We start from the raw sequence: 26,755 nt of genomic DNA on the forward strand, positions 1-26,755 counted from the left end.
TCACTCCTATGAGCATCTATAGGCAGGAAAGTGGTGAAAATCCTTCTGCAACTGGACCACCTCTTTGTCCAGTGGTCCTTTGACCTAGAGGCCTTAGAAATAAAAGGCTCGATGCAAAGGAAATCAAATAGCATAGAGTAATGTAAACCTCAGTTGCCATCAACGCATATAGCAAGAAACTCCCCAGTTCTCTCTCCCAACATGTTCTAAGTCCTGCCTGAGTGCAGTATAAATCTTAGGATGAACTAGTCCTGTAATGGTCCTGGCAACCCTAAAAGAAAATATCATTATCTACAGGAAGCTGCTAGGTGAGTGCACATGGATAATGCTTTCATATTAAAAGCTTGTTTGTGCAGACATTTCTCAATTAGTTAAAAAAAACCTGTTATTTACTGAATATGTCTCATGGAATTGTAACATGAATCTTAATGCAGCCCCAGTAACTCAAAGAAATTATTACATCAATTTCAGTCATTATTATTTTTTTATGAAAAGTGGAATGATGATGTGTAGACATTTTGGAGCCCTTGGTACAATTTTAATTTAAAGTCTATTAACCATCCTGCCTACCACAAAACCTCGACCCCTTTTTCCTTCTTCACATGTATTGTGCTATTTATGATGTGTAAGCCTAAATGATTTAAATTAATTTCATTCAGCCTTTTTATAACAGTTTTCATTAATATGGCAGTTTCGCTAATGTTGCATTAATTGTTAATGCATAATTATTTTAATGAAATTCTAATTGGTGCAAATTCTATTTAAAAAATGTTCCACGCTCACAGAGGATTGAACTTGCTCAGCCAAGTATCAAGCTTCCCCCCACCCTTAGCAACTTACGTGAGTTCTGTTTGCAATCCTAAGCATACCTCCTCGAAAGTAAACGCCACTGAACCCTTGGGATTCGCTTTTGTGTACAGTTCCTTGGGATTGTCCTGTGCAAGCCTTTCCAAGCTTCCTGCTAAGCCACATTAGGGCAGGGGTTCTTCTCACACAGATATTGATGGACTACACCTCCTATCATCCTCAGCTTCAATGGCCAAATGGCTCACTGAGCTGCTAGTTCACCCCACTGAATGACATCCATGAGAGCCTCAGTACATCTTCTGTTTTAGCTGCCTGCCTAGGACTTCAGAAATAGAGGGATTGACACACACGTAGCCAACCACACTGCATGGCTGACACCAGATATTATGCAGGTCTTTCAATGGACATCCTATGCTACTCTTCTGTTTTTATAATCATTGATTTTTTTTTAAAGGTGGTCAGTTCCCTCAATGTAACAAGGGATTGATTCTATGGCTATTTTTCTAATTTTAATTTGCTACCATCTCCATGATGTGCCTTCTTTTGGTATAAGTGTTCCTGGGAGTTGAGTTCCGAAAGGTGTGTTCCATGTTGGTGTTCTGTTCTTAGTCTAGCTTTGGCTCACATCCTAATTAACCCTGAGCATGTGCAACCAAACAATGCACGCCTAAATTGGCTGCACTCCTGCTTAAGCAGCACTGGTAGCCATGCATAGGGGAGGGCCATTTTTACTGATCTCCCTTTCCCCTGGAAACACTCTATGCAACCTGAAAATATGCCTCTGAGGGCTGCTCAGTATGTCTCAGAGAATGGTACAATTCTACATTGTTTCCTCCATTAAGCATATTTTAGCAGAGGCACTCTTACCCCTGGACTTCTGGGCCAAGGTCCAGGGCCTCTACAGCCCCTGGGGGCCCACAAATTATCTTTAGTCGGATGGTGTGACCCAGATGGTGTGGTCACTTGGCTGAGCATGATGATGCTTAATTTTCAGGGGAAGGGGGGCTCCAAAGACCTTTAGGTTCAGACTCCAAAACTACCTAGGTGCATCTCTGTATTTTAGTACCATTTGTTAACATAATTATTCACAAAACAACATAGGATGACTGCAGCTCTTGGAAGATAGAACTGCAGGGAATTGATTCTCAACAGGATTTTGGTGAGTTCATGGGTAAAGGAAGCCAAGGCTAGGGGCTTTGGAAGTGTAGGGCAGGAGAAAGTGGTTTAGTAAGAATTTGAGTTAGAATTACTGTTTCTTTGGTGTGTGCTTTGCATATTCCTGATACTGTTCTATTATTGTTTACCTGCAACATAATTGAAATAAGATACACTTGCCTATGCTCAACCCACCTTGGGCATTGCAAAAGACTCTGTAAACCTTTAAGTGTGCCTTAATGCAACCTGAAACTGAAGTCTAAGGACAACCTATTTTTATAAACTACTAAGTAATTGTGAGTGTATTTAAAACCTGAAAGCCTCGGATAGAAGCTGTCTGTAGTGATTGAATAAAAGTGGTGGGGTTTTGTTGTTGTTGTTCTTTTCTTTTTACAAGCCTCTCAGAGTTGGTTTTTAACTCAGGAAAGGTGGGGTGGCAGAAGGGGAATTTCTCTGGTGCAAAAACATTCTCAAGTGCTCAGCAGTGATCAGTTTTTCTCATCTTGTGTAAGCTTACATGTGGAAGGGTTGTTGTTCTTTTAATTTGCCCAATACCCAGTTACAGAGGGACCTTGGATTACAGCACCCAACCCACTGGTCCAGTTCTCTGCAAGTTTTAGGGTGCTTGGTGGCAGCATTTTAAATCTACCAGAAATATAGAAAGGTTTTAGGAGAAGCCCAGCCAGGCAGCTCACTGGAAGAGAGCTGGTCTTGTGGTAGCAAGCATGACTTGTCCTCTTAGCTAAGCAGGGTCCACCCTGGTTGCATATGAAAGGGAGACTAGAAGTGTGAGCACTGTAAGATATTCCCCTTAGGGGATGAAGAGCATCTAGGTTCCAAGTTCTTCTGGGAAGAGCATCTAGGTTCCAATTTCCTTCCCTGGCAACTCCAAGATAGGGCCGAGAGAGATACCTGCCTGCAACCTTGGAAAAGCTGCTGCCAGTCTGTGTAGACAATACTGAGCAAGATGGACCTAACAGCTTCCTATGTTCCTATGACTTGGCATTTCTTGTCCCCCATGTGAGTTAGCTCTGAGACAAAGCTGTAATTTGCTACAGTGGGACATTACATCTAGCAGCTAAAAAGGCTTTTCTAAGCCTGAACTCAGTCCAGTTATATATTGAAAGTATTGGGAATAAAGAGGAATAGATATCAGGTCAATTCTAAAGGGGTGGACATTTCATGGCAGAGACCAATGATTGTTGACTATCTATGTCTAAAGGCCTTTGCCTTAGGTGTGTTCTGGCTTTATGGTATTCCCAAGAAAGCACCAAATCCTGGGAAAGTCAATAGTATTGCATTTAAATTAAAAATTAAAAACAGCCTAAGAATTTTCTAGAGCAATCCAAGTTATAAGATTGTTCTAGAAGATCCTATAAGATCTTCTCTAGTTTAGGGTAACAAGATACAAAGGAGGGAAGGGCTCCTTCAGTTGCTGAATAGAAGAATTTGGCAGGGAAACTTACACTGAGACGAGAAGAGTTGTGCTTTCTGGTATTCCTTCTTTGTCCTTTTCCACCAGAAACCTCCTGTCCTCTATCACCTTATCTCTCATGCAGCTGATGAATACATGTAATCTCTTGCAGGACGAGCACTAATACTTGAACCTGTGCAGTGATTTGAATACGTGTATTCAGTTTGACTAATACTTCTATGGATATTTATATACCGCTATTCAACAAAGGTGCTCAAAGTGGTTTACATTTTTTTAAAAGTGTAATGAATAAGATGGTTCCCTGTCCTAACAGGGCTCACTATCAAACAGGAAGTATAAGAGAGAGGTCACAAAAATCACTGGAAGGATGCTGTGCTGGGTTTGGATAGGGATAGTTGCTCTCCTCCACTAAACATAAGAGATTCACCACTTTAAATGGTGATCCTTTGCTCAGTTAGCAGGTGTCTAAGACTCCTTCTCTTCTTATGCTGGTGACTTAGAAACTATGACAGTAAAGCCCTGTTCAGAAGCTCAGAGAGAACATCATTGAACGTACTTACAGGGCTGCAAGCGGGTCGGAAGGCCCGCCCTAGCCCATCACGCACCCTTTCGACCCGCTCTTAACGCTTAGAGCAATGTCTGTCGGAAAAGACAAATGCTGTATGTGTGTCTGCTCCCATTTCTGTGATGGGCATTTCTGTGATTGGCGCGCTAGCCTCCTGCTCATGGAAATGGCGGCACTCATGCCTACAGCATTTGTCTCTTCAGATGAAAGCTGTTTTAAGCACGAAACGTGGGTCAGCAGCACGAGTGCTGGGCTGGGGGTGGGACTTCCAGCCCTGTAAGAGTTTTGGACAGCATTCTCTCTGAAGCCTGAACAAGGCTCAAGGCTCCTCCCCTTATTGGTAGGATAATAGGAGACATCCTGCCCCAGTCTGTGTCTCCTTCCCACACCAACATCTTGCCTCCAGAAATTGGGACAATTCAGGCATGAAAAGCAACAATAGCATGGGCTTCTCCCACATGGCTCCGTGCTTCTACATTAGCCCAGTAGCACAGGGTGTTGTTGTGCCATGACACCTCTCATGCTGCAGCCAGCAGTTCCCATACTGCCAACATAATTTGCAAAAGGGCCCTATCTCCAGCAATCTAAACAGTGTTAATGTGTGTTTAAGTGCAGCTGTTTAAGGGTAGGCTTTGCCCTTCGGGCCTAGCTGAATGGGGCAACATGATTTTTCATGCATTCAGAAATTATAATTTAATTAAGTCTTGAATGGTAGAGAGCCTCCAGAACAAATTAAATTGCTTTTTCCTCCCACACTGACAAAACAGTTCCAGCATTTAACTCCTTCAAGGCAACGTATTCTGACTCCGAGGATTCGGCTTCTCATCCTGCTATAGCTACCCTGTGTTGTATTCATATGATGAGGTGCTTTCCACTTCAGCACCGTAACCGAGTTCACACCTCATCCAACAGTGAGTCTTAATTAAACCATTCAATGATCTGTAGCGGCTGCCTTAAGCAAAGGTTCTGCAGAACACTTAACATTTCAGTTTGGGGAAGGCAGTTAATAGTGAATGGGAAAATGAACACATGAAAACAATGGCAAGCTAATGAGTTCATGTTAAAGAGATTAGTAAACAGTAGCATCTGTTTAAGAGCTGGGAAATGCAAGAGGTTGAAATAGCAGCACAATTAGGGGCAAAGGTAGTTGCGGCATCGGCATCTAATTTACTAAAACACCACTCTTGGCCTCTTCCTCTGGCACTGGACCTTCAGGATCCTTGAAATGCTTGCTAGAAAATCTTCTGTTTGCCGCTCCAGTTACTGCAGAAATTAATTTGCCCAGTAAAAGAAGGCAGTGTACAGAAGAACCTCAGTATTAGCGGGGGTTCCGTTCTCCGCTACTATCACGGATATGGAAACTATGACTACTGAGTCATTGGGGCTATGGAAATCCGGGGGTTAGGTGCCCAGAGGTTGGGAAAAGTCCCCAAAACGGGGTAAAAGGCCCAATAAATGTGGGGGGAGGTGGCCTGCCATGCTTTGCATTTGGGGCACTGTTGGATCCCAGCAGTCCAACAGTGCCCCCCACCCAATATTAAAAAACAGGCCAAAAATTGGCTGAGAATTGCATTTATTCTGGGTGTGTGTACAAAAGGAGCCATAAAATGGCTCTTGATTTCAAAATGGCAGCCAAGAATAACCCCTGAGGTCATTTCTGGCCACCCCTGACCCACAGATATGTGGATTTAACCTTTTTAAAGCCCCCCCGCATAGTATTATGGTCAGGTGTCTATTACCAGACCGCAGATGCTCGATCTGCAAATATTGAGGTTCTACTGTACACACAAAGCTGCTGCAAAGATGTGGGTGCTGTTGTGATTGTCTTTTAAATCACATGAGTGTAGATAGAACTGGAGCAGAGATTTCAAGTCTTACTCATTCTAGTATCCCATAAATAATCTTTCGAGCAGATTTATCGTGTGTCTGTCATTTTTTCTCACATGCATGAAATAAATCCATTTTAACAGTCATTAGCTGATATCCTGACTAACAAATCACCCGAGAGAAGCACCAGTGCAGTACCAGTGTTTCTGAAGAGTCCCAAACTAACGCTGCACCTGTGCTAGTGTGTGTCTGTGTGTGTAGGGGGGAAATTTCATCACCATGATCAACAACAACAACAACAGCAACAACCCACCACAATTCACTCTGAGCCACCCTGGTGCCCCCACCCCGGGAGTTATAACTAAGGCTGATGAAATCCCCATTATCCCCTATGGGGGAAAGCTTAAAAACATGTGAACTTCGGAAATCTTTAAAAATCACCCCTTTGTGCAATTTCTTTGAAATATGGGTGGTAGCTTCCTTGTACCCATTGGGCACTACCACCCACCACAGCCCACTTTTGGCCACCCTGGTGCCCCCCCCCCCAACGTGGAGCTATAAGGCTGCTGAAATCCCCATTATTCCCTATGGGGGAAAGCTTAAAGACGTGTGAACTTCAAAAATTCTTTAAATATCATCCCTTTGCCCAATTTCTTTGAAATTTGTGTGGTAGCTTCCACCCATTGGGCACTACCACCCAACCCACTTTGGCCACAAAACAGAGGTCCAAATCTATGATTTTGGGCGGTCTGAATCTGGGGTGATTTGTTTTGTACCCGAATCTAGGCAATTGAGCACAGGGGTGATTTGTTTTGGCTACAAATCACCCGAATCAGTCAGATTCGGGTGCAAATCATTTTGTCCCCGAATCAATTCACACATCCCTATTCAATATGCAATCTGCTCTGTGAGTAATCCTGCTGCACAAGCTTGCTTCTCCATACACTTCATTGCTGGTGGCAATACCATGAGTAGAATGGGATGCCCATACTCCCATTGAAGTTGATTTGCAACACATCTGAGCAAATGTATATTATGAAGCAAGTAATCACAAACTTTGTAGCATCCCTCTGAAAATGGGACATTTTTCACACCTAACAGTTAAAACTCAGGGCATTAAGCTTTTCTCATTATACAGGGCACTACTCTAGCACAGTATAGGTAAAATCTTACTTGGGAGGGAATATCACACTATAGGAGTACCCCTGTTTTATTGTACACTCAAACTAGTATGTGGGGATTTCCAGTAGTTGCCTGGAATGTCTATCCATGCTAAAAGAATATGTGCCCCATTTACTAGTATGGTTGTAAAGCTTGATAAAATGATTCCTACCAACTGTACAAGAACCACATTTGATCTCTGGGGCCAAACTTGATATGATAAAAAAAAGATGAAATATCAAAAAGAATCCTAAATATTTATCTTGTGCCTTTTCATTCTAGTAGGAGGGGAAAAAATCTCTTGTGATTCTGGATTGCATTGTTCATGGACTAATGCAAAGAAACAGCTGGAGAATTGTATTACTGTGTTCATAGAGTCTCTTCTTTCTATCTGTTTTTTAGTTTAAGAAATGCATTTTGGAGATAACCTAATCTTTTCTTTCATATCAAAATGCAGTAGCTAATGCTTGATATAAAGCATCCTTTTAAAGAAATTGGTAGATGAAAGCATTTCCAAACATCTCTGATCTGTATAAAACATGAGGAGGATTTGGGACTGATGTAATTATATAAACTAGTCAAGCCCTAAGCCTGTTAAAAGAATTTGGTTCTGAAGTTGAAATGTCTTGTATTGGTCCTATTTAGCAAAATGAGAAACAACTGGTCTACTTCAATACTTTTGACAGACATCATGCAGTATATTTCTAAATTAATGTGCATCTGATATAATTTAGCGTCAGAACAGATCTTCACTATTATAAAGACATTCAAGCTTTGTATATATGGCTGACAAAATTTGAAGAGGCATAGAGCTGTATAGGTCATGCTGATGCAGTAAAATGCATGAGGCTTTGCCCTTTTGCTTTGCATGTGTATCAGCCTTAAGCATGGTTATTGTCACCCAGGTTTTTCCTTGTAACACAGTTTGAAAATTAGGCTGCCTTCGGACATAACACCAAACCGGAAGTGAATGTGCCAGGAGTTCGATTTCATGGTCATCCAAATGCATGAAACCACCGTTTTGTCACCCAACCTTGGGTTGGTTTTCAACCCCAAACCTAAATTTGAACCCTCAGTTTGTAGTGAGTTTCACTGATGAATCCTCAGGTTTGAAGGGGGCATGCCATCCAAATTCTGCCATGGTTATAACCTAGGTTTTGTGCACAAGTTTCTCCTGCTACCATCAAGAAGCCAGCTCAGAGGAGCCCAGAAATATGTCAGTTCTAGGGCGGCTGCTTTTCTTGCTGGTCGCCTCTCAGAGCTGATGCCTTGCCCCCTGCCATTTCCCTTCTTCTCCCGCTGCTGCTTGGCAAAAGAGATGCCACATCCCTCAAGCTCCCTCATTTAAAGGGAAAGAAACACATTGGTAGATGCCCACTGCGTGTTTTGGGACTCAGGTGTTCCCTAGCAGGAGAATAATGTTCAACCAAGATGGTGACAGCAGGAGAGGTTCTCTAGTGATCCATCACTGTGGTGCCTCATGAAAAAATACATGGAGCCCTTGTAGCACAAATCATGGAGCACATTCTACAGCCTTCATGTCTCTAATGCCCCACCCTGTACTCCCCTCATTAGAATGGGGGCACCCACACTGGTGTATTGCAATGCAAGCTGCTTCCTCCCACACTTTCATTACCCCTGCTTTCCATGGCGCTTGTGCTGTGTGCTATGTGACTCTGGTCTGCTAGACTCAACAAATGTGCCACCTGGCCAATGTGCCACTTCCCCAACACGATAATGTGAGATGTTGCCATGCTCCAGCAGATCAGTATGATGTGCCAGTGCACACTGGGGCAAGACAAATCTTTGGCGACAGGGTGGTGGTACTTGGGGGGTCATTTGTATGGGCCACATCAGGGATGTTTTCTGTGGATTTTATTTGTAGAAGCAGATTTGAATAAATGTAAAGCACTGCCTGACCCTTCTGTGAAGAAGCCACTCATTACTCAGATGCTGTGAGGAGAGGACTTAATCCACCTGGGATGGTTGGGAGGAGGGGATGGTCAAATAGAGGTGAGGGGGGGTCTGTGGTGTCTTTCAGGGAGCCATTGCTTCACATTATGCTTTCAACAGCCATAAGGTTACTTATTAACACCTAAAAGTGGGGATAGGATGGGGTGAGGAAGGAAGGGCAGGCCCAGAACCAGATCTTGTTTCCAAAAAGGGCAAATGTGTGCTGCTCATGTGGCTTCTTGTTTTTCCTATGGGCAGCCAGCAAGAAAAAGTTTGCATAACCAAACATTTCCCCCAGAAGCCCTGCATGAATCTTTCATCACTCTCCATACTGAGTGTTCTCAGTGCTATATCTTGCCCTGCAGCTGCTTGTTCAAACAATGCCCATATTAAGACTTTCATGGGCAATGCAAAGTTGATACTTTTTTAAAGTCCTTGAGGGCTGGTCTCCACATCACACCTGCTGTGCATGCGTGAGGATGCTGACCACACCCTTCCCACGCAGTGTTGGCCAAGCGTGCACACAACAGATGCCCCCATCCATTCCCCTTCTCACTTGCATGAAGAGAACAGGTTTGTGACCCACACCTTGGAAGTGGGTCACTGCTTTGGAAGTTGGCACCAGCCATGCAGTCCCAGAGTCCTCCCACCACCTCTCCATCCACTAGTGGCACTGCCACCAGCAGCACCACTGATAGCAGCCAGGCTGGGGATGGGGGCAAGAAGGTCTGTGCAAAGTTGTGGACAAATGCAGAGAAAGGGGTGTTCATGGACTGCTGGACCTCAAAAAATGTGCAGTTGCAACTGAAGAATCAGTTCAAGAATGGGTCAACATTCAATTGGATATCCCAGCAGATGGCAAAAAAAGGATACCAATGCACCAGGGCATAGTGCTGGTCTGGCCTCCCCTCCCGCAATAAAAGCAGAATTCCACCACCACCACCAGGCCCAAAATTACTGGGGAATTCATGCTTCTGTGGTGCTTTGTGCGGGGGGGGGGCATGGCTGGCAGAAGACGCGCTGGCATTGCAGGGCATTTAAAGGGCTTCCAATGCCCTTTCCCTGCTGAGGGCGGGCGTAGCACTCCAAAAATGCACACTCATGCTCGGCATACCCCTTCTGAGTTTTGGCCAATCATGGCTGAGCTGCTGACACTGTGACACTTTGCTCACAGTTGGGCCATGGAGCTGGCTGGGATTGGCCTCAGAGGCTGAGCAGCAGGGAGGGACTACCCTCTCCCACAACTGGAGTTTGCTTGGCTGTGGTTTGGTGAATGTCTGCAGTGTGAATTAGAGTTAAGAATTGCAACCCCCACCATGATTAACTGCAGTTAGCCATTACATCTGAATGCAGCCTTAATATGTCTTACCTGCTCCTAGCAGAAATCTTCAATGGCTCCCCGCTGGTGCAAGTTCAAAAGGGCTACCCAACAAGGTCACAGCATGAGCATCCAGGGAATCAAGGTGACCATGTTTTCTTTGCAATTTTCTTCCATATTCTTTCTCAGCCAGAATCTCATCTGATTGTTGAACTCCACTGCTGTAGGTCCTTATGACTAATTCATAAACCAAAAGTTATCAGGGAGTTGGAATGAGCAGGCTCTTTGGCTGCTCAATCCATCTCTTCTTTTGTGGCAAAAGACATGCAATTTTATTCCCAACTTTCTTAGGAGAAAACTACCGAGGATGAATCATTCCTCAACAATCTCATCATACTTGCCTCCTTGATCCATTGTGTAATTATAACATCATAGTTCCATTTGCGTTGGTCTTTCACATTTTAAACACTTACTGCAGATACTTATGAGTTCCATTAAAATAATCCCAGAGGTCTAATAATCCCTAGTTCATTTGAAGCTTGAATGTGATTCACTGTTCTTTTGATGTTAAAGTGGCATGAGTGGTGGTGGGGGGGGCATCTTCTAAAAAACTGTGTGTGTGTCCCATCCCCCCCCCCACCTTTCCCTCCTCTCCTAATTTTATGGCACATCTTCCTGATCCTTGATTCCAATTACAAATAACACATGTACTGAAATCTCACCTTGGAGTAAAGACAAATGCTTGTGATGCATTTGATGAAACAATGGGACCATGGCTCATAGGCAGAGCACATGCTTAGCACACAGAAGGTCCCAGGTTCAGTCACTTTCATGTTCAGGTAGAGCTGGGAAAGACCTCTGTATGAGACCCTGGAAAGTCATTGCCATTCAGAATAGACAATACTGAGATAGCTGGACTAAAGTCCGGCTCAGTACAAGGCAGCTTGTTATATTTATAACCGTGGAGCCAGTGTGGTGTAGTGGTTAGAATGCTAGACTAGGACCAAGGAGACCCGAGTTCAAATACCCATTCAGCCATGATATTTGCTGGGTGACTCTGGGCCAGTCACTTTTCTCTCAGCCTAACCTACTTCACAGGGCTGTTGTGAGGAGAAACTTAAGTATGTAGTACACCGCTCTGGGCTCCTTGGAGGAAGAGCGGGATATAAAATGTGAATAATAATAATAATAATAATGTAACAGCTAATGAGGGGGAAAACTCATATAAATAGCATGTGTGGACTGTAATTATTATGTTCTGTGTTATCTTTGCTGTTTGACCACAACTTTTGCACATGGGAGCTGTCAGTGTATTGTGGTCAAGCAGCAGAAATGCCATTTGTGAAATACCGTTCGTTCCTATTATGCACAGAGCGACATGTCTGGCTGCTGCAGCGTGCATTATTCCAGCATCCTGACAAAGGGCCACCATGACTGTATGCACTATGCAGATGTAAGCATCTGAGCACTATGGGAAAGCACAATACAAGTGCTAATTAGGATTATTATAGTTGTAAGAGCTATGCCATTTAAGAATTAAGGGGGTGAAGAGCTGGTCTTGTGGTAGCGAGCCTCAATTGTCCTCTTTGCTAAGCAAGATTCACTTCAGTGAGCATTTCGATGGGTGACTACATATGAGCATGGCTGGCTGTAAGATATTCCCCTTAGGGGATGGGGCTATATATCAAGGGAAGAGCATCTGCTTTGCATGCAGAAGGTCCCAGGTTCACAGCCTGGCATCTCAAGGTTGGGCTGGGAGAGATTCCTGCCTGAAACCGTGGAGAGCCGCTAGCAGTCAGTAAAGACAATACTGAGCTAGATGGCCCAATGGTATAAGCAGGAGCAGAGGGAGGCTGGCAGAGGCATGTGTTTGGCTGCCGCTGTGGCCCCTTGGCCCCTCCCCCCGTGTCTGACATCAGGCACGAGGGTGTGGTCTCCCTCCCCAATGGGGCCACACAGCCACATTTGGAAGGCAGATCAGCCCACCATGTGTTGGGCAGCATGGGCCAGAGTGACTCTCCCTGCCTCTCCAGTCACACTGCCAACACAGCGTGGGCTGATCTCCCTCTCAAATGGGGCCGCGCAGCCCCATTTGGGAAGGAGACCGGCCCCGCGGCATTGGCTGACTGACACGCAGGGGAGTGTCTGGAGCTGTGAGATGCCACCCCTGGGGGCGGCGGCCCATGTTCTTTGAACCCATTCGCGCAATGGTGGCTCCGCCCCTGGGTCTGACTTGGTATAAGGCAGCTTCCTATGTTAATTCTGTTTTGCCTCTGGTTTTTTGTTTTTTGTTTTACTGAAGAAATAGAACAATTAAGGAAGAGCCCACTTAGCTAAACTGGAAGCAGGGAACTGCCTATTTCACCAGAGCTAAATCTTTTACAGCTCCTCAACTCTTGAAGTAAATGACCTTGACTTATCTCCAACAGATGCATAAAACATAAGCCTGTCTTTCCTGTAGTAGATGTTGGGAGGGTTTTGTGTTGTTGTTTTTAATAGGAAACTGGCTTGTGTGTGTGAAACATAACTCTCTTTTGAGATGCTTTGATATAGTAGTGACCTGAAGTTCCTCAACAGCGTTTTTTTGTTGGTGTGTGTGTGTGTGTGTGTATTCACACTTGTAAGCTCTGCCTCATTGAAAAGCAGGACATGGGAAGGCTGTGTACCTGGGAGCTTTGGTGGGGGATCTGCTGTGCTGATACAGAGCATCTGGTCTCCGCAGCCACAAGGTACTCATGCACAGCCTATGCTTATCCTCCCTGATAGTTCTCACAACCAGGGCAGCTCTTCCATGAGGCAAAGTGAGGTGGTCATCTCAGGCAGCAGATCACTGGGGCACCAGCAAGGCAGCAAGAAGCCCTCTCGCCCTCCATTTTAAAAAGTGGGGAAGTGGGTCAGGCAAGGGAAGGTGGGTCTTGAGCCTCCACTGCTCACAATAGGTCTGGAAAATCATGGCTGAACGATAGACTCATCAAAACTCAGAGCATACCAGGATTTACAAATCTACAATACAGAACAACAACAACAACAAAATCTCATATGTTAGCATATTGTATGATTTTTAAATGTGCTATAGATGTTGTTCCTTAATGGATTTTTTCTGTTTTTTCTAGGGTTGTAGAACTACCGTGTTTCCCCGAAAATAAGACACTGTCTTATATTTATTTTTCCTCAAGGAGACACACTATGGCTTATTTTCAGGGGATGTCTTATTTTTATTAAGTGTGGTACAACAATCTACATTTATTCAATTATAGTTAAGTCATCTTCTTCTGGAACATCGTCATAACTCTCATATGATCCATATAAGACCCACAGACTGTTGCTGGTCAGTGTTGGGGAGCAGCAGCTTTACTGGTGTGTGTGTGGGGGGGGTGAGAGAGACCCACAGACAGGGGCGTAACGATACCGGTAGGGGTGGCAGGCTGCAAGCTGAGGCATACGGAAGAGGGAAGTACGGTAAAAATCTCCTCAGAAAATCTCCTCCTCAAAAATCTCCCCTCCTCCTGGCGGTGGCAGGCGGCGGCGAGAGTAAGCACGGCGGTGGCGGGAGGCAGCGAGAGTACGCCGGGAAGCGACGCCGGGCCAGACGGCAGGCCTCGGCGTCACTCTGCGCACTCCTGCCCGCCACCGCCGTGCTTACCGTACCAGTACTCTCGCCGCCGCGGCGAGAGTACCGGTACGGTAAGCACGGCGGTGGCGGGCGGGAGTGCGCAGAGCGACGCCGAGGCCTGCCGTCTGGCCCGGCGTCGCTTCCCGGCGTACTCTCGCCGCCGCCCGCCACCGCCAGGAGGAGGGGAGATTTTTGAGGAGGAGATTTTCTGAGGAGATTTTTACCGTACTTCCCTCTACCGTATGCCTCAGCTTGCAGCCTGCCACCCCTACCGGTATCGTTACACCCCTGTCTGTGGGTCTCTCTTACCCCACACAAACACCAGGGGGATAGGGGAAAAGCTTCAGCAAGCAACCTGCTACTGAGCCAGGAGAGATCACCACTATGTCTTATTTTCGGGGTATGGCTTATATTTCACAACTGCTTAGAAATCCTGCTACGGCTTATTTTATGGGTATGTCTTCTTTTCGGGGAAACACGGTAGATGCTCAACAGAAATGGAGGACACACACAAGGCCCATTGTAACTGGCATGATGATGCTCATCACAGCTTGAATGATTCGTTTTATTTATTTATTTACATTTAAATCCCACTTTTCCTCCAAGGAGCTCAGAGTGGTGTACATGGATATGTTTATCCTCGCAACAACTCTGAGGTAGGTTAGGCTGAAAGATACATGACTGGCCCAGAGACACCCAGTGAGTTTCATGGTTGAATGGGGATTTAAACTCAGGTCTTCCCAATCCTAGTCCAACACTCTAACCACAACGCTATGCTGGCTCGTGTTATTTTATTATAATAATTATTTTATGGGTATTGTTTTTGTGCCTTGTAAGAATCTCTTCGAGAACCATTAAGATTGAAAAGCAGAATACAGATATTGTGAACCCATAACAATTTCCTTGCAGGCCAAGAAGGATCAGCTTGGGGCCCATATAAACAGTTTGTGTAATAATTAAAAAATGTCACTTCCAAGTATGTGCATTAGAACATGTGTTCAAGTGTGTACCATTGACAAAGTTATATTTATTTCCTTGCATTTGTTTCAGTACAAATATACATATTTACACAATACACAGATTTCACACACACACACATACACACACATATACATATACATATACAAACACACATATACACACACACCAACATTTTCTCATTCCACAGTTGCACTGGCATTAGAAATATATCCTTGTGCTCATTCGCTTTCTTTATTCTGATCTCTTCTTAGCTCTGTTCTTCAAGTCAATGTCTATTCCATATTTCCAACTTATCACATACTCAGTTCATTAAAAAATATATAGAGAGAGGATTCCTCTTGGCCTAATTCCTCATTTTTTCTCTTTCCCGCATCTCATTATATGTCCTATTCACTGGATATTAGGTTTAAAATATTTACAGCACAGAGCAATCTAGTATAGTTAGCTCCCCAGCGGGGCAGGATTTCAGGGTACAGGCAAACTATTTTTCTTCTTTCTTTGAAAGAGGCTTCTGAGTTGGACTGCTGCAATTCAAGACAGAATTACTGTAGCAACATTAGAGTAATTTCATCTGGGCCTAGTGGTCCCATGCCACTCTGGCTTGGAAGAGCCATGGAGTAGAGTGAGTGCCCTGTTTCATTCCCATACCAGAGTTGTCTTCCCTGGGTGTTGGCTGATAGTCCTCTATTTACATGCATGCATGGTTCCTTCAAACATGGAAGTATCAACTCCAGAAGTATGGCAGGCATCAATGATGCTCTTAGGCTACTGTAAAGATTCTCCATCTCACAGCTATGGAAAAATGTTAATCCTGTGGAGAATTGCCCATTGATAGAAAGCTGACAAACAGTTCCATTTTGAAGAAGTTCTAGCTTACTACCATGTGCTAAAAATGTTCCCTAATATTTTGGAGCATGGAGCACATACTTCACCCATAGAATGAAATGAAATGATGATTGATGAGGATAAATGATCATTATTAGAATGGGAAATGTTGACAGACTGTGACCCCAAATGTTAACAGTTGCAAATTCTTAAGTTGCATTGAGCACAGTGGCACTGAAGCATGTGCAGCTGTACTCTAGACCATGGCCATTGGCATTATTGAGAAAATGCACTGTGAACATGAAACTTATGAGAAAAACAACTCTGTTTTGAAATGTCTTTCAGATTGATGGTGTCCCTTTAATCACCTCTACAGAAAAATCATTTATGTACAGAATCCCAAAGGAACTCTGTCGCTTCATTACCAATCAAAGGAATATAGTTTCCCTCTCTGTATTGTTTTGCAGGTTGGTTTCATCACTGATGTCTTATTCTGACAGGAGCTGGTCGATTGATCAGAGCAGCAAAAGGTGAAGAAGCTGGTATTTTGGAGGGGACTCTTCCTCTAATGAGAAAATGTTGATGTTTACTGATTAACGGAGATCAATTTACTCAATTTTTGAAGAATTAAATTTGCTCAGCTTTTTCTTTTTCCTACACAGAAATCAATGTATTTACCGCCAGCCAACCAACCAAGTGGCTGTGCTTAACCCAAATATCTTAAATGCTGCTAGCAGAAAGACAAAATAATATTCTGGATAAAGGAATACACTGATCCGAATCGGCCTGCTCTTTACATTTCTGCCACATCATTTATTTCAAAGGAATATTTCATACTTGTCTTCCAGAGCAGGCAAAGCCTCCCAAAGCATTCTTGGAAATACAGGAAATACTCATCTAATGGAGTAATATATTCCTCTGTAAGAACTTTGTGTGACTGTTCTTATGACATTTCCCTCTATTCCTTTTATCACAAAGTTGCACTAATGTTCACAGTGTCAAAAGAGAGATTTATCACAGCACATCAAGTGGCAAGCACATTGTATTTTGTCACAAAATATACATGAAGTGTCCATACTCCACAGTGACAGCATTTTGAGCTAGACTGAAAGGCAGAAGTTGCTTCAGGCACATAGGGCCCTCATCAGAGAGATACTCCTGTCCTGAACAAATGGATACAAATGACCACTTGTCAAGTTATAGCTTTTCATATCACGTGTTCAAGTGTAACCTTGTGTGTGGGGGGAGTCCTCTTTTGGATGGGGAATAAGTTGTAGCTTTTTGGCCCTGAAGGGTTGCCCTTGGGGGGGGGGGGAGAGAGAGAGAGAGAGAGAGAGAATCCTAAGAGGCTCTGTGATGTAAGAAAGAAGAAAATGGGATATCTTGAACAGAAACTATAGATTCTGGAGAAGCATTTATGAGGTGATTGAGACATGGAGATCTGAGAAAGGGCAAGGACTGAGAGATTCACTTCTCTTGAGAAAGGGGGAGAAAGCAGGAGCCTTCATCAAACTGAAGGACCAGCATCAGGTCTGAAAACTTCAGACAAGCCTGAGGATCTGTTTGTTTAGCCATCTGGATTAGAAAATCTTGTGAGACTTAAAGACTGTTCTCATGAGCAGCCCAACCCAGACTAGGGCTAGATTGATCCCAACCCAGATGAGATTTATCCCAGTCCTTCCTGGTGCTGCCTTCAGCCTAAACCCGACTTTTTAACCTGGTCCTTTACCAGGTTTAGAGGGTGGGAGAATGCCCTCCATCCCGGGGCTGGGGTCATGTGTGTGCTTTGCCTGCCTTAAGCCCGAATGCACTCATGGGGGAATCTCCCAAAGCACCATGCTGCTCGTGTGGTGCATTTTGGGATTCCTGAAGGCAGAGACTTGTTTTCCCAGCCTCCAGTAGTCCACACTGCTCCAAGCAGTACAGATCATGTGGACACATAATGGTGCATCTGAAAAGGACACCGTCCATTGTCTGCGGGGAAGATAGGTTCATCCCTGCCTCCCACCCACCCTCTCCACACAAAAATGGTTGTGTGAATAACCTCTAATTCTTCTGCTTTGGCATGCTTCTACCCTTGTTAATAACAGCCTTCTGAGGGAACTGGGTGTGTGTGTGTGTGTGTGTGTGTGTGCGCGCACGCGCGCGTGCATTTATGTATGTGTATATATAGATACATAGGGGGTGTTATGAATAAATGTGCATAATTTGTTCAAATGTATTTATAAATATTAGTGTCCAACAGCATATTATTTCTTTTCATTACATCTGTACATTTATGTGCTGGTCTCTTTGGGAGAAAAAGGAAAAGGGGTGTGTGTGTGTGTGTGTGTTTCAAATTTATATATCACCTAATAAATATATTTCTAGGTAGCTTACATACAATTTTAATAAAAGTTACAGATAACTGATACTAGGACAATTAAAATAGTTTTAAACTCTTTGAAATTTAACTAAGAGCTTGAAGAAACAGGTTTGTCCTTGAGAGGGTTCTTTATGGCAGCCAGATATGGGAGAGCTATTTTTCTGATAGAGAACATGTTCCAAAGTCCTGGGGCAGCTATAGAGAGGATTCAATTCCAAGTCGCCACCAAATGGGCAGATGACAACTGCAATCAGACCTCTTCTGATTCATGATGAAAAAGGCACTTTCTTAAATACCTTAAAGTAGGTCGCATATGCATTTGATAAGCTCATGAGATAGGTCCAGAGAAATGACCATTTTATTAAGATGACTATTTTATCCTCTCACACATTTTATCACATATCTATATCCAGTGTGTTGTAAAATCATCTATACTATAAAGATATCATCCTTACCTGATAAAGATGATACAGGTGACCAATCTAGCTGGGTGGAGCTGCTCATCTAGGAGCAGTTTGGTCAGTTGATGAGGCTCTGTATTGTCCCCAGTGAGGAGAATCTCATGATGCTAGGATTGGCACTGAACCTTCTAGAAAATGAAGTTGAAAATGAATTTCAGAGTTCCTGGCAAGGAGACTCACCAGCGAATTTTCCAAACTACATGCAAAGGCAGCCTTTGAAACTGCAAGTTTCTAGAAGACAAGCAGGTTTCTGGAAGACAAGTGACATTTCTTATAACATTTTATAAGGAGACCTATGCCTCTGATCAGACATCTGATCTTATGCCTCTGATCGGGGCTGCAAGCAGGAATGATGGAGCCCAGTGCACCCACATTTTTGGGGAGCCCCAAGAGGGAGAAAGCAGCAGGGCAGGGGCTGACAACAGCTAGGCAGCGCTTTCCCCCCACACCACTTAAAGCAATCCCCCACCCTTCCAGGAATACACAAACAAGTCTGTGTACATCCCCACTCCACGTATGAATAACCAGTATAATAGCTATACACTTTCAGCATAAATGGCTCTTAGTCACACTTGATTGACAAAGGTTGTCCCTAGGGTGTAAGAATCTACTCACCTAACCTCCCACTCCAACCCTCAGTCCCTCCCCATCGGAGACGCTTTATCTGGCTCATCCCATCCATATCTATTTTTTTCCAGTTAATTGTCATCACTATTTATAACCTTCCGTTCCCTCCATTCTAAAGCCCCTTGCTTAGGAATCCTCTAAGAGGAGGTGCCTAGATCTAAATTGTTTTTGACAGACATATTCTGCTGACCCATCACCAGTCACCAAATTCCCTTTCCCTTTCCTTTCCTTTCCTTTCCTTTCCTTTCCTTTCCTTTCCAGACAATACTAACTGAGTGGGGGCTTGGCACATTTTTAAATCTCTCTTTCATTGGATGCTCAGGGTTGCATTTACTTTCCCTCCCACTAATTTCTCTTCAATTCCCCCCCCCACACACACACACCCAAAGCAGCTTCTCCTCCCCACCCCCCGCCATTGGCCTGCAGCAAAGATTTTCCTGGAAATCAACAGTTTTGACTTTAAAACCCTTATTCTGTCAATGTGTATTTTGTGACTGATTTCACCTCCCCATCTCCATTTTTGTGGCTCAACCTCCCCAACCTGTTATGTTATGCCAGTAGCTTCCAAGGTTTTTTCCAAGGAAAAAAAGTAGTTCTTGGAAACCCTGTCTACCCACCCTGTGGCAAAAACAGTCCTGTTTTTGCTGTGTGACTGAAAAGGATCACGTAAACAAGGCTGCTCTCCTTATTCTAAACAAAACCCCATGGTGCTGGTATGCCATACAGTTAACATCCCAGCTGGCCAGTCATTGTGATTCTGGAGCTATGACAGTGAAAGGTGTCTACTGCAGATGGAATTGCTCCTAGGAAAGCTCGGTCCCTAGTATCTAGAGTTGCCATGTCCCCTGAAATTCTGAGTTTCACCCAGATTTTAAACATCTCACGCAGTTTGCTTAGCCCACCCAGATTCTCCCTGATCTCAGCTTTCTTTCTTTTCTTTTTTTCTTTTCTTTTTAAAGCTAAGCTCTAGCCCTTGTAGAAGCAGAGTTACGGAGCAAAACATGAAGTCACCATTCTGCTCAGAAATGATTTCCCAGACAATTTACATAATATGCAAATTAGGCACCCGGATTTGGAAAGCCGGAATATGGCAACCCTACTAGTATCTCTTTTTTTAAAATGTAAGAAGTCTCTTTCCATAGTGTTGCATGGTGGGGCGGGGGGAACCCTAATGTTAGTCTAGCTAGGATTTTGCTTGGACAAAAAAAGAAGCAATGGAATCCTCACACTATACCTAGCAGCAACTACTGTTTCTCTTAAGCAAAGAAACACTGTCCTTTCTAATACAGGTGATCCTCATTATCCGTCGTTCCAGCACCCACATGCTGTGTCCACGGCCAGGCCATGTACATAGGAACATAGGAAGCTGCCATATACTGAGTCAGACCCTTGGTCTATCTAGCTCAGTATTGTCTTCACAGACTGGCAGTGGCTTCTCCCAGGTTGCAGGCATGAATCTCTCTCAGTCCTATCTGGGAGAAGCCAGGGAGGGAACTTGGAACCTTCTGCCCTTCCCAGAGTGGCTCAGTCCCTGAGGGGAATATCTTACAGTGTTCAAACTTCTATTCTCCCATTCATATGCAACCAGGGCTGACCCTGCTTAGCTAAGGGTACAAGTTATGCTTGTTACCACAAGACCAGCTCTCGTCCCTTGTCTTGTACCTTGTACATTGTATATGTATCAAAAAATTGTTCAAATTCACCTATCTGTGGTTCCTGGGTGACCAGAAATGACCTCTGACCTTCTCTGGCTCCCCACCCCCATTGGCTTGCAGCAAAATGACCTCTGTGGTCATTTCCAGCCACCATTTTGCTGAACAGAGCCATAATGTGGTTCTTTCCTAAGAACACATTTTTTAATCCCTGTGCTTTTTCTTGGGAAATTGGCAGAACTGGGGGATTGGGGAGCATTGATGGACAAGTGGAGACCTAGAGAGCATGGTATATTACTACCTTTCGCTCATTTCTGCCTTTTAAAAGCCTTTTTAGCCCTTTTTTGCCCCCCATGAACCTAGAGTCTCAATTCTGATTCACTCAAGGTCTCATTATCTGCAGTTTTGTTATCCATGGTTGTAGGTGGGAATGGAAACCCCATGGATAATGAGGGCCACCTGTATATTAAAATTTTCAATAAATAAAGAATTTTAAAAGAAGTGGATCCACGGATAATTATCAACTGGTTTTCATCTGGTTAACAAAATCAAGACAGATGGTAATAAATAAAAACTAACATGTCTTTATTGCAACACAGCCAGTGCCAGCTGCACTTGCTAACCAGTCATGAAGATTAATTTCCTATCTGCTTCTTAGTCACATGACACCTAGTGACCTAACAATGAATTGCAGTGTATAATTGATTAAGAATGAGTGCTCAGTTTTTTTAAAAAAAAGCATAAGAAAAGAAGACTGTGGCTAGTCAGGTGCTTTTTAAAAATTACAGTTTTATTTTCATTGATGAAGAATGTGTAATTAATCGTGAGACACTGTATCAAGAAAGTATCCACAGCACTAACACACAATCTTCAGGTATCTTAGGCTCGGTCCGTGCAAGGGTTCGAATACAAAGCGGTTTGTGGTTCTGCAAACTGGTACGTGCCAGTTCAGCCAAATCACAAACTGGTTCAGCAGTTCAAGGACGCTGCTGGGTGGGGGGATGAGTCACACCTTTAAAGGTGAGTAAAGCAGGTCCTTGCCTGTGTGCCACCACTCCATGCAGCTTCTTGCTGCTGTGACACTCACCCCAACAGCCTGCGCATGGCGGTGGGGTGGAGGCAGCATGCACATGGCCTCTGTGCATGAATGCAAGCCATTTGCATGGTCAGCCTGGTGTTACATGTGCATTGAACTTAATATGTGAATAACTGTACCTGTGTACAGATCTGTAGGTGTGCACAGTGTACAGACATATAACATGTATAAGTCAATATAATATAATATAATATAATATAATATAATATAATATAATATAATATAATATAATATAATATAATATAATATAATACATGTTAATAGAACTCTGGCATCTAGTATATCTCAATGTGTTTTTTCTTTCAGTGATCTGCTACCAATTTAATTTGTTATCATCCAAGTGCCTTCACTGAATGCCTCCCATAGGCAGCTGTTCACTGGGCCCTGGCAGTGAAGATAAAAGTTCTACTAGTTAGTTGTGATAGAGGGAAGAGACAAGACCATTATCAACGCTCTGGCAGATGAGCAGGGCCAAACTGATCTCAATTTCTCCAGCCACTGGAACGTGGCCAGCAGTATCTGGAAAAAAAAGATCATGTGAGAGGAGTAGAAAATCCCGTTAGTCTTTAAGCTAGTATAACCTTCATGCTGGTGAATGGTTTTTCACATAAAGGAAAGCAGGGGGGTGGGCACCAGGGAGTAGATGTGCTCTGTGATATTTGCCTTATATCATGGCTTTCTGGTTTCATTTGCATACATGTTGTTGTTGGAATCTCCAGTTGTTTCTGTGAGAAAAACAGCTAGGATATAAAAGGGGCACACACTGAGTTGACTGTCAGCAATCTGGCCACCAAGAAGGGAAGTCCAGGAAGATAGTCCACAATACAAACTGGGCTGCAGAAACGAAACACAGCTCAGAATAGTTCTCTATATCGGACTTGGGCTGAAAGCTGTCGACACGAGGGTTGACAAATGTTGTCTTCCAGCTGCAGAAAGCTGTTGACGTGCTTTATAGTCCAAGCTGATAACTCTCAGCTGGCAGGGATTCAAGGCTTATCAGCCCTCTGCAAGAGGCGTTTACTCCTCCTGATAGTTTTCAGCTGAGCTCTTCGCCTTGTGACACGCCTTTGCTGTGGAGTCAGTGGGGGTTGCCTCCACAGCTCATCTTCTTGTCTGTCCGTCGCTGTCTCTGCTGCTTCAGACTGCTGTGCCTGCTCTGAAACATCAGCCGAACCTTCCTCAGCCGTCTCTTGGGAACTGACAGCCGAGATCTGCCCCTCAGGCACCCCTGCATCGGCTGAAAGGCTGTCAGCTTCCCCTTCCTCCTTGCTATCTGAGATCGAGGGCGTGACATTGAGTTGCGTTGCATTGCATTGCTTTGAGTTGAGTTGGCACACACTGGGGCTCTTCACAAGAGCCGCCCTACATGGACATGCACAGCCCTACCTGGATAGAGCGGCTTGTGTGGCGTGCCAGGATCAGGCCCAATCTTGGCACTGTCTGCTAGGTGACCCAAGTTTTATCCCCAGGCTTTTACTGAGGTAGAAAGGTTCATGCATGCCCTGCCACCCCAGTCCCCAGCTGTGCGGTGGCCATTTCCACCCCAGAGTGCCTGGCGGTGGGGAAATCACCCAATGCACCACTCTCCTCCTTGCACAGTGCATTCTGGGATGTAGGAGGCCGCAGTCTGCTTTCTCCATGCCCCCTTGCTGCTCCTGGAGCATGCTGCTCTGTGGGTGCGCAGCGATAGGAAGCCCGGGAGCAGCACTGATCATGTGGGGGGAGGCAGGAAGGCTCCTCCTTTTCCCCATCCCTCCCCAAGGCTGGGTAAGTTTGAGTCGTGAGAACAACCTTAGTGTCAAATGTATTGTTGGTTGTAGCAGGATTCTTTGACTTCCATGGAATTTCTTTTGTCTCAGTGATGTGTGTGGACAGTCTTTTGCTAATGGAGCTCTGAAAGAGATTTCTAGGGACTTCTTCCTAAATGGTGGTCTGTATTAGGGTTGCATGTTTTGTATTTTTTCTGTTTTGATTTTTACCAAATCCGAATCAACCCCATTTTGTATTTTGTCCGAAATTAAGCGTTCCGAATCACCCCAGTTTTGTTTTGTATCTGAATTAATCCGAATCTGAATCCGAATTAATTCAGATTTAAAAATGGGTCACATGGTCAAAAGAGTGGGTGGGGATTATAGTGCCCAATAAGTGGAAGCTACCACAAAAATTTCAAAGGAATTGGGCAAACTGCTGGTTTTTGGTGAGTTTTTGAAGTTTGCGCATCATTCAGATTTTCCCCATAGGGTATGATGGAGGTTTCAGGAAAAGTATATCTTCATGTGGCTGGGAGGGGTGCACAGAGTGGAGTGTGGTGGGTGGTAGTGCCCAGTAGGTACAAGGAAGCTACCACAATTTTTTCAGAGGAATTTGGCAAACTGCTGATTTTTAAAGAATTAATGAAGTTACGCGTCTTTCACATTTTCCTCGTAAGGTATAATGGAGGTTTCTGTAGTCCCATAACTCCACTTGAGGGGCACTGGGGTGGCCCAGAGAAAGTGACAGTGTAGTGCACATAGGGTGCCAACCTCCCACATGGGTTGCCAACCCATGAAGTACAGGGTTTTGTTGTTCTAGAGGTGTTCTGAGAGTAGATTCTCTGGTAGCATATGAGAGTGGATTCATGGTTTTTCATTAAAAATCTCATTTGCTACCAGAGAATCTAAACTCAACACCTCAGAAACAACAAAGCCCAGTACCCTAATGGGTTAGCAATCCGGGGGGGGGGTGGCACCCTCTGTGCACTACACCACCACTCGCTTCGGGCCATCCCAGTGCCCCCCAGGTGGAGTTATGGGGCTACTGAAATCTCCATTATTCCCTATGGGGAAAATCTTAAAGACGCGTAAACCTAAAAAATTCCTAAGAAATCAGCCCTTTGCCCTATTTGGAATCTGGGTGCACCACCTTTGGGGCACTGCCACCCAACCCACTGTTTTACCCCTGAAGCCCCACATAAACAAGTTGAAAGAGTGAAGAGAATGATGAACAACAACGACACTTAATTTTTTGGCACAGTTATTTGAGAATTTTGTGGTGGGGGGGGGGAGCCTGTCCCTGTGGCATTAGCACATCAGCACAACCCATTTGTGGATTCAAGCAATCTTTCAATAAAAACACTCCCTTCCTATGGAACAGTGACCACAGGTCATTTGAGATAGCAAGATAGACCAATGAACTGCCTTGGTACTATGGAACAGCTTCAAATGCTCATTTAACTGAAGTTGAGTGAGCCGTAGCCCAAACAAATCAGCCTACTGTTCAGAATTGTTGAGATTTATCATCACTGCATTTAAGAAAGTGCAAAACCATGGATCATGGTTACAAGAAAGAGAGAAGCAACTAAGATTCCTGGGGATGTCAATAGATTGACAGGGGTATTCCCCACCCACCCCTCCTTTAGTCTCCGGTAGTCCCATGTGGATGACCTGTCCCTGCAATGGCAAAAGTTGTGAACCCCTGGCTTAGACATCATGTCCCACCAAATTACATTGTGGCCTAAAGTACATTAGACTGCTCACCTTGGGCAACAAAACTTAGACACCACTATAACTCATAAAAATCAGAAGAAAAACAAAATAGCTCTTCAAAAGACCCCTGAACAAGTCAAGAGATTCTTTCTAAACCTTTGGAAAGAAAAACCTGTGTAATTTCAGAACTTTCCTAACCAGCTTCTCGAAAAGCTTCTCCACACAATTTATACCATGGCTTTTAGCAAGAGCTTTGGAATTGCATTGAGCCCCCAAATATATTTGGGTATTTCTGTCTCAAAATGCTGTCTTCCAAATCCCTTTGCAAGGTCAGTTTGCATTTCAATCACACTGAATACAACACATACTTAACTAAACCATTCAAGCTCAAAAGCTTTTTGCATATTTTATCTTCTGCTAATCGCTCAGTGCCTCAGCTGGAGTGGAGAGAGTCAGAGAAGTCAATTTGAATTGCAATGCTTTTCCAAAGGACAAAGCGTTCTGTCTGAAACACAGTCATTTCGATTTGGAAACAAAAATCTCTGTTTTTTAATTCTTGATTTTGTTTTGGTTACAAAACCTCCGAAATTGCCATTTTCGGGCACAAAACGTTTTGTGCCCAAATCAAAATGCACAGGCCTAGTCTGTATCATCTTAACTAATGCCAAGACAAGAGGACTTATTCAAGTGCTGAGATTCAGTATTGCAAGTAGGGGCGTAGGGAGCTTGGCCATGGTCAGAGGACAAAGTGCTCCGGTAGCTCTCCCACCCCCTAGGCTTTTCAATCATGCACATTTTGTGTGTACGTGCCCCAAGCCTTGTCTCCTGTGTCTGACATCCTGGGCAGGGAAAGGAGCTCCCAGTCAGCAATTCCATGAACCACTGACTGGGGAAGGGAAGCTCTGCTTGGGCTGATGGGCCTTGTCCTCAGCATTGGCCCAGCCCACTTGTGACTGACATCTCCCATCCCTTCCCAGTCATTTCATTGAAATGCTGGCTGGGCTTATTACCCCAGTATAGCCAGTGTTTCAGTGGAAACACTGACTGGGGAGAAGAGGGGCACAATGTTAATGGTGCATTGTGGGAAATGACCATGTGAAAGTGGCACTGGCAAAAATCAAACAAGGCAACCAGCCATTAGCTAACCAGCATTAGCTCGGATATCCAAATTATATGAAAGCATAAAAAGAGTGTGTATCTCCACCATTGAAAATATACTGTTCAATTAAGATAGATGTTAGAAAGCTTTTCCCTTCCCCATCCCACAAAAAATCATATTAGCCATATACAAAAACGGCATTTTCAGATACATAATAGAAATAATTTAAACATGTGGTTCTCTCCCGTTGTCCCTGGTAGTTTTGGCTGAAATACAAAAGTACAAGAATTAAGTATGGTTCTGTATTTAAAAACAAAGTAAAAACCCCTCATCTCTGAGATTACAGCTATG

This window comes from Hemicordylus capensis, chromosome 3 (assembly GCF_027244095.1).
Source record: "Hemicordylus capensis ecotype Gifberg chromosome 3, rHemCap1.1.pri, whole genome shotgun sequence".
In the NCBI taxonomy this organism is placed as follows: Eukaryota; Metazoa; Chordata; class Lepidosauria; order Squamata; family Cordylidae; genus Hemicordylus; species Hemicordylus capensis.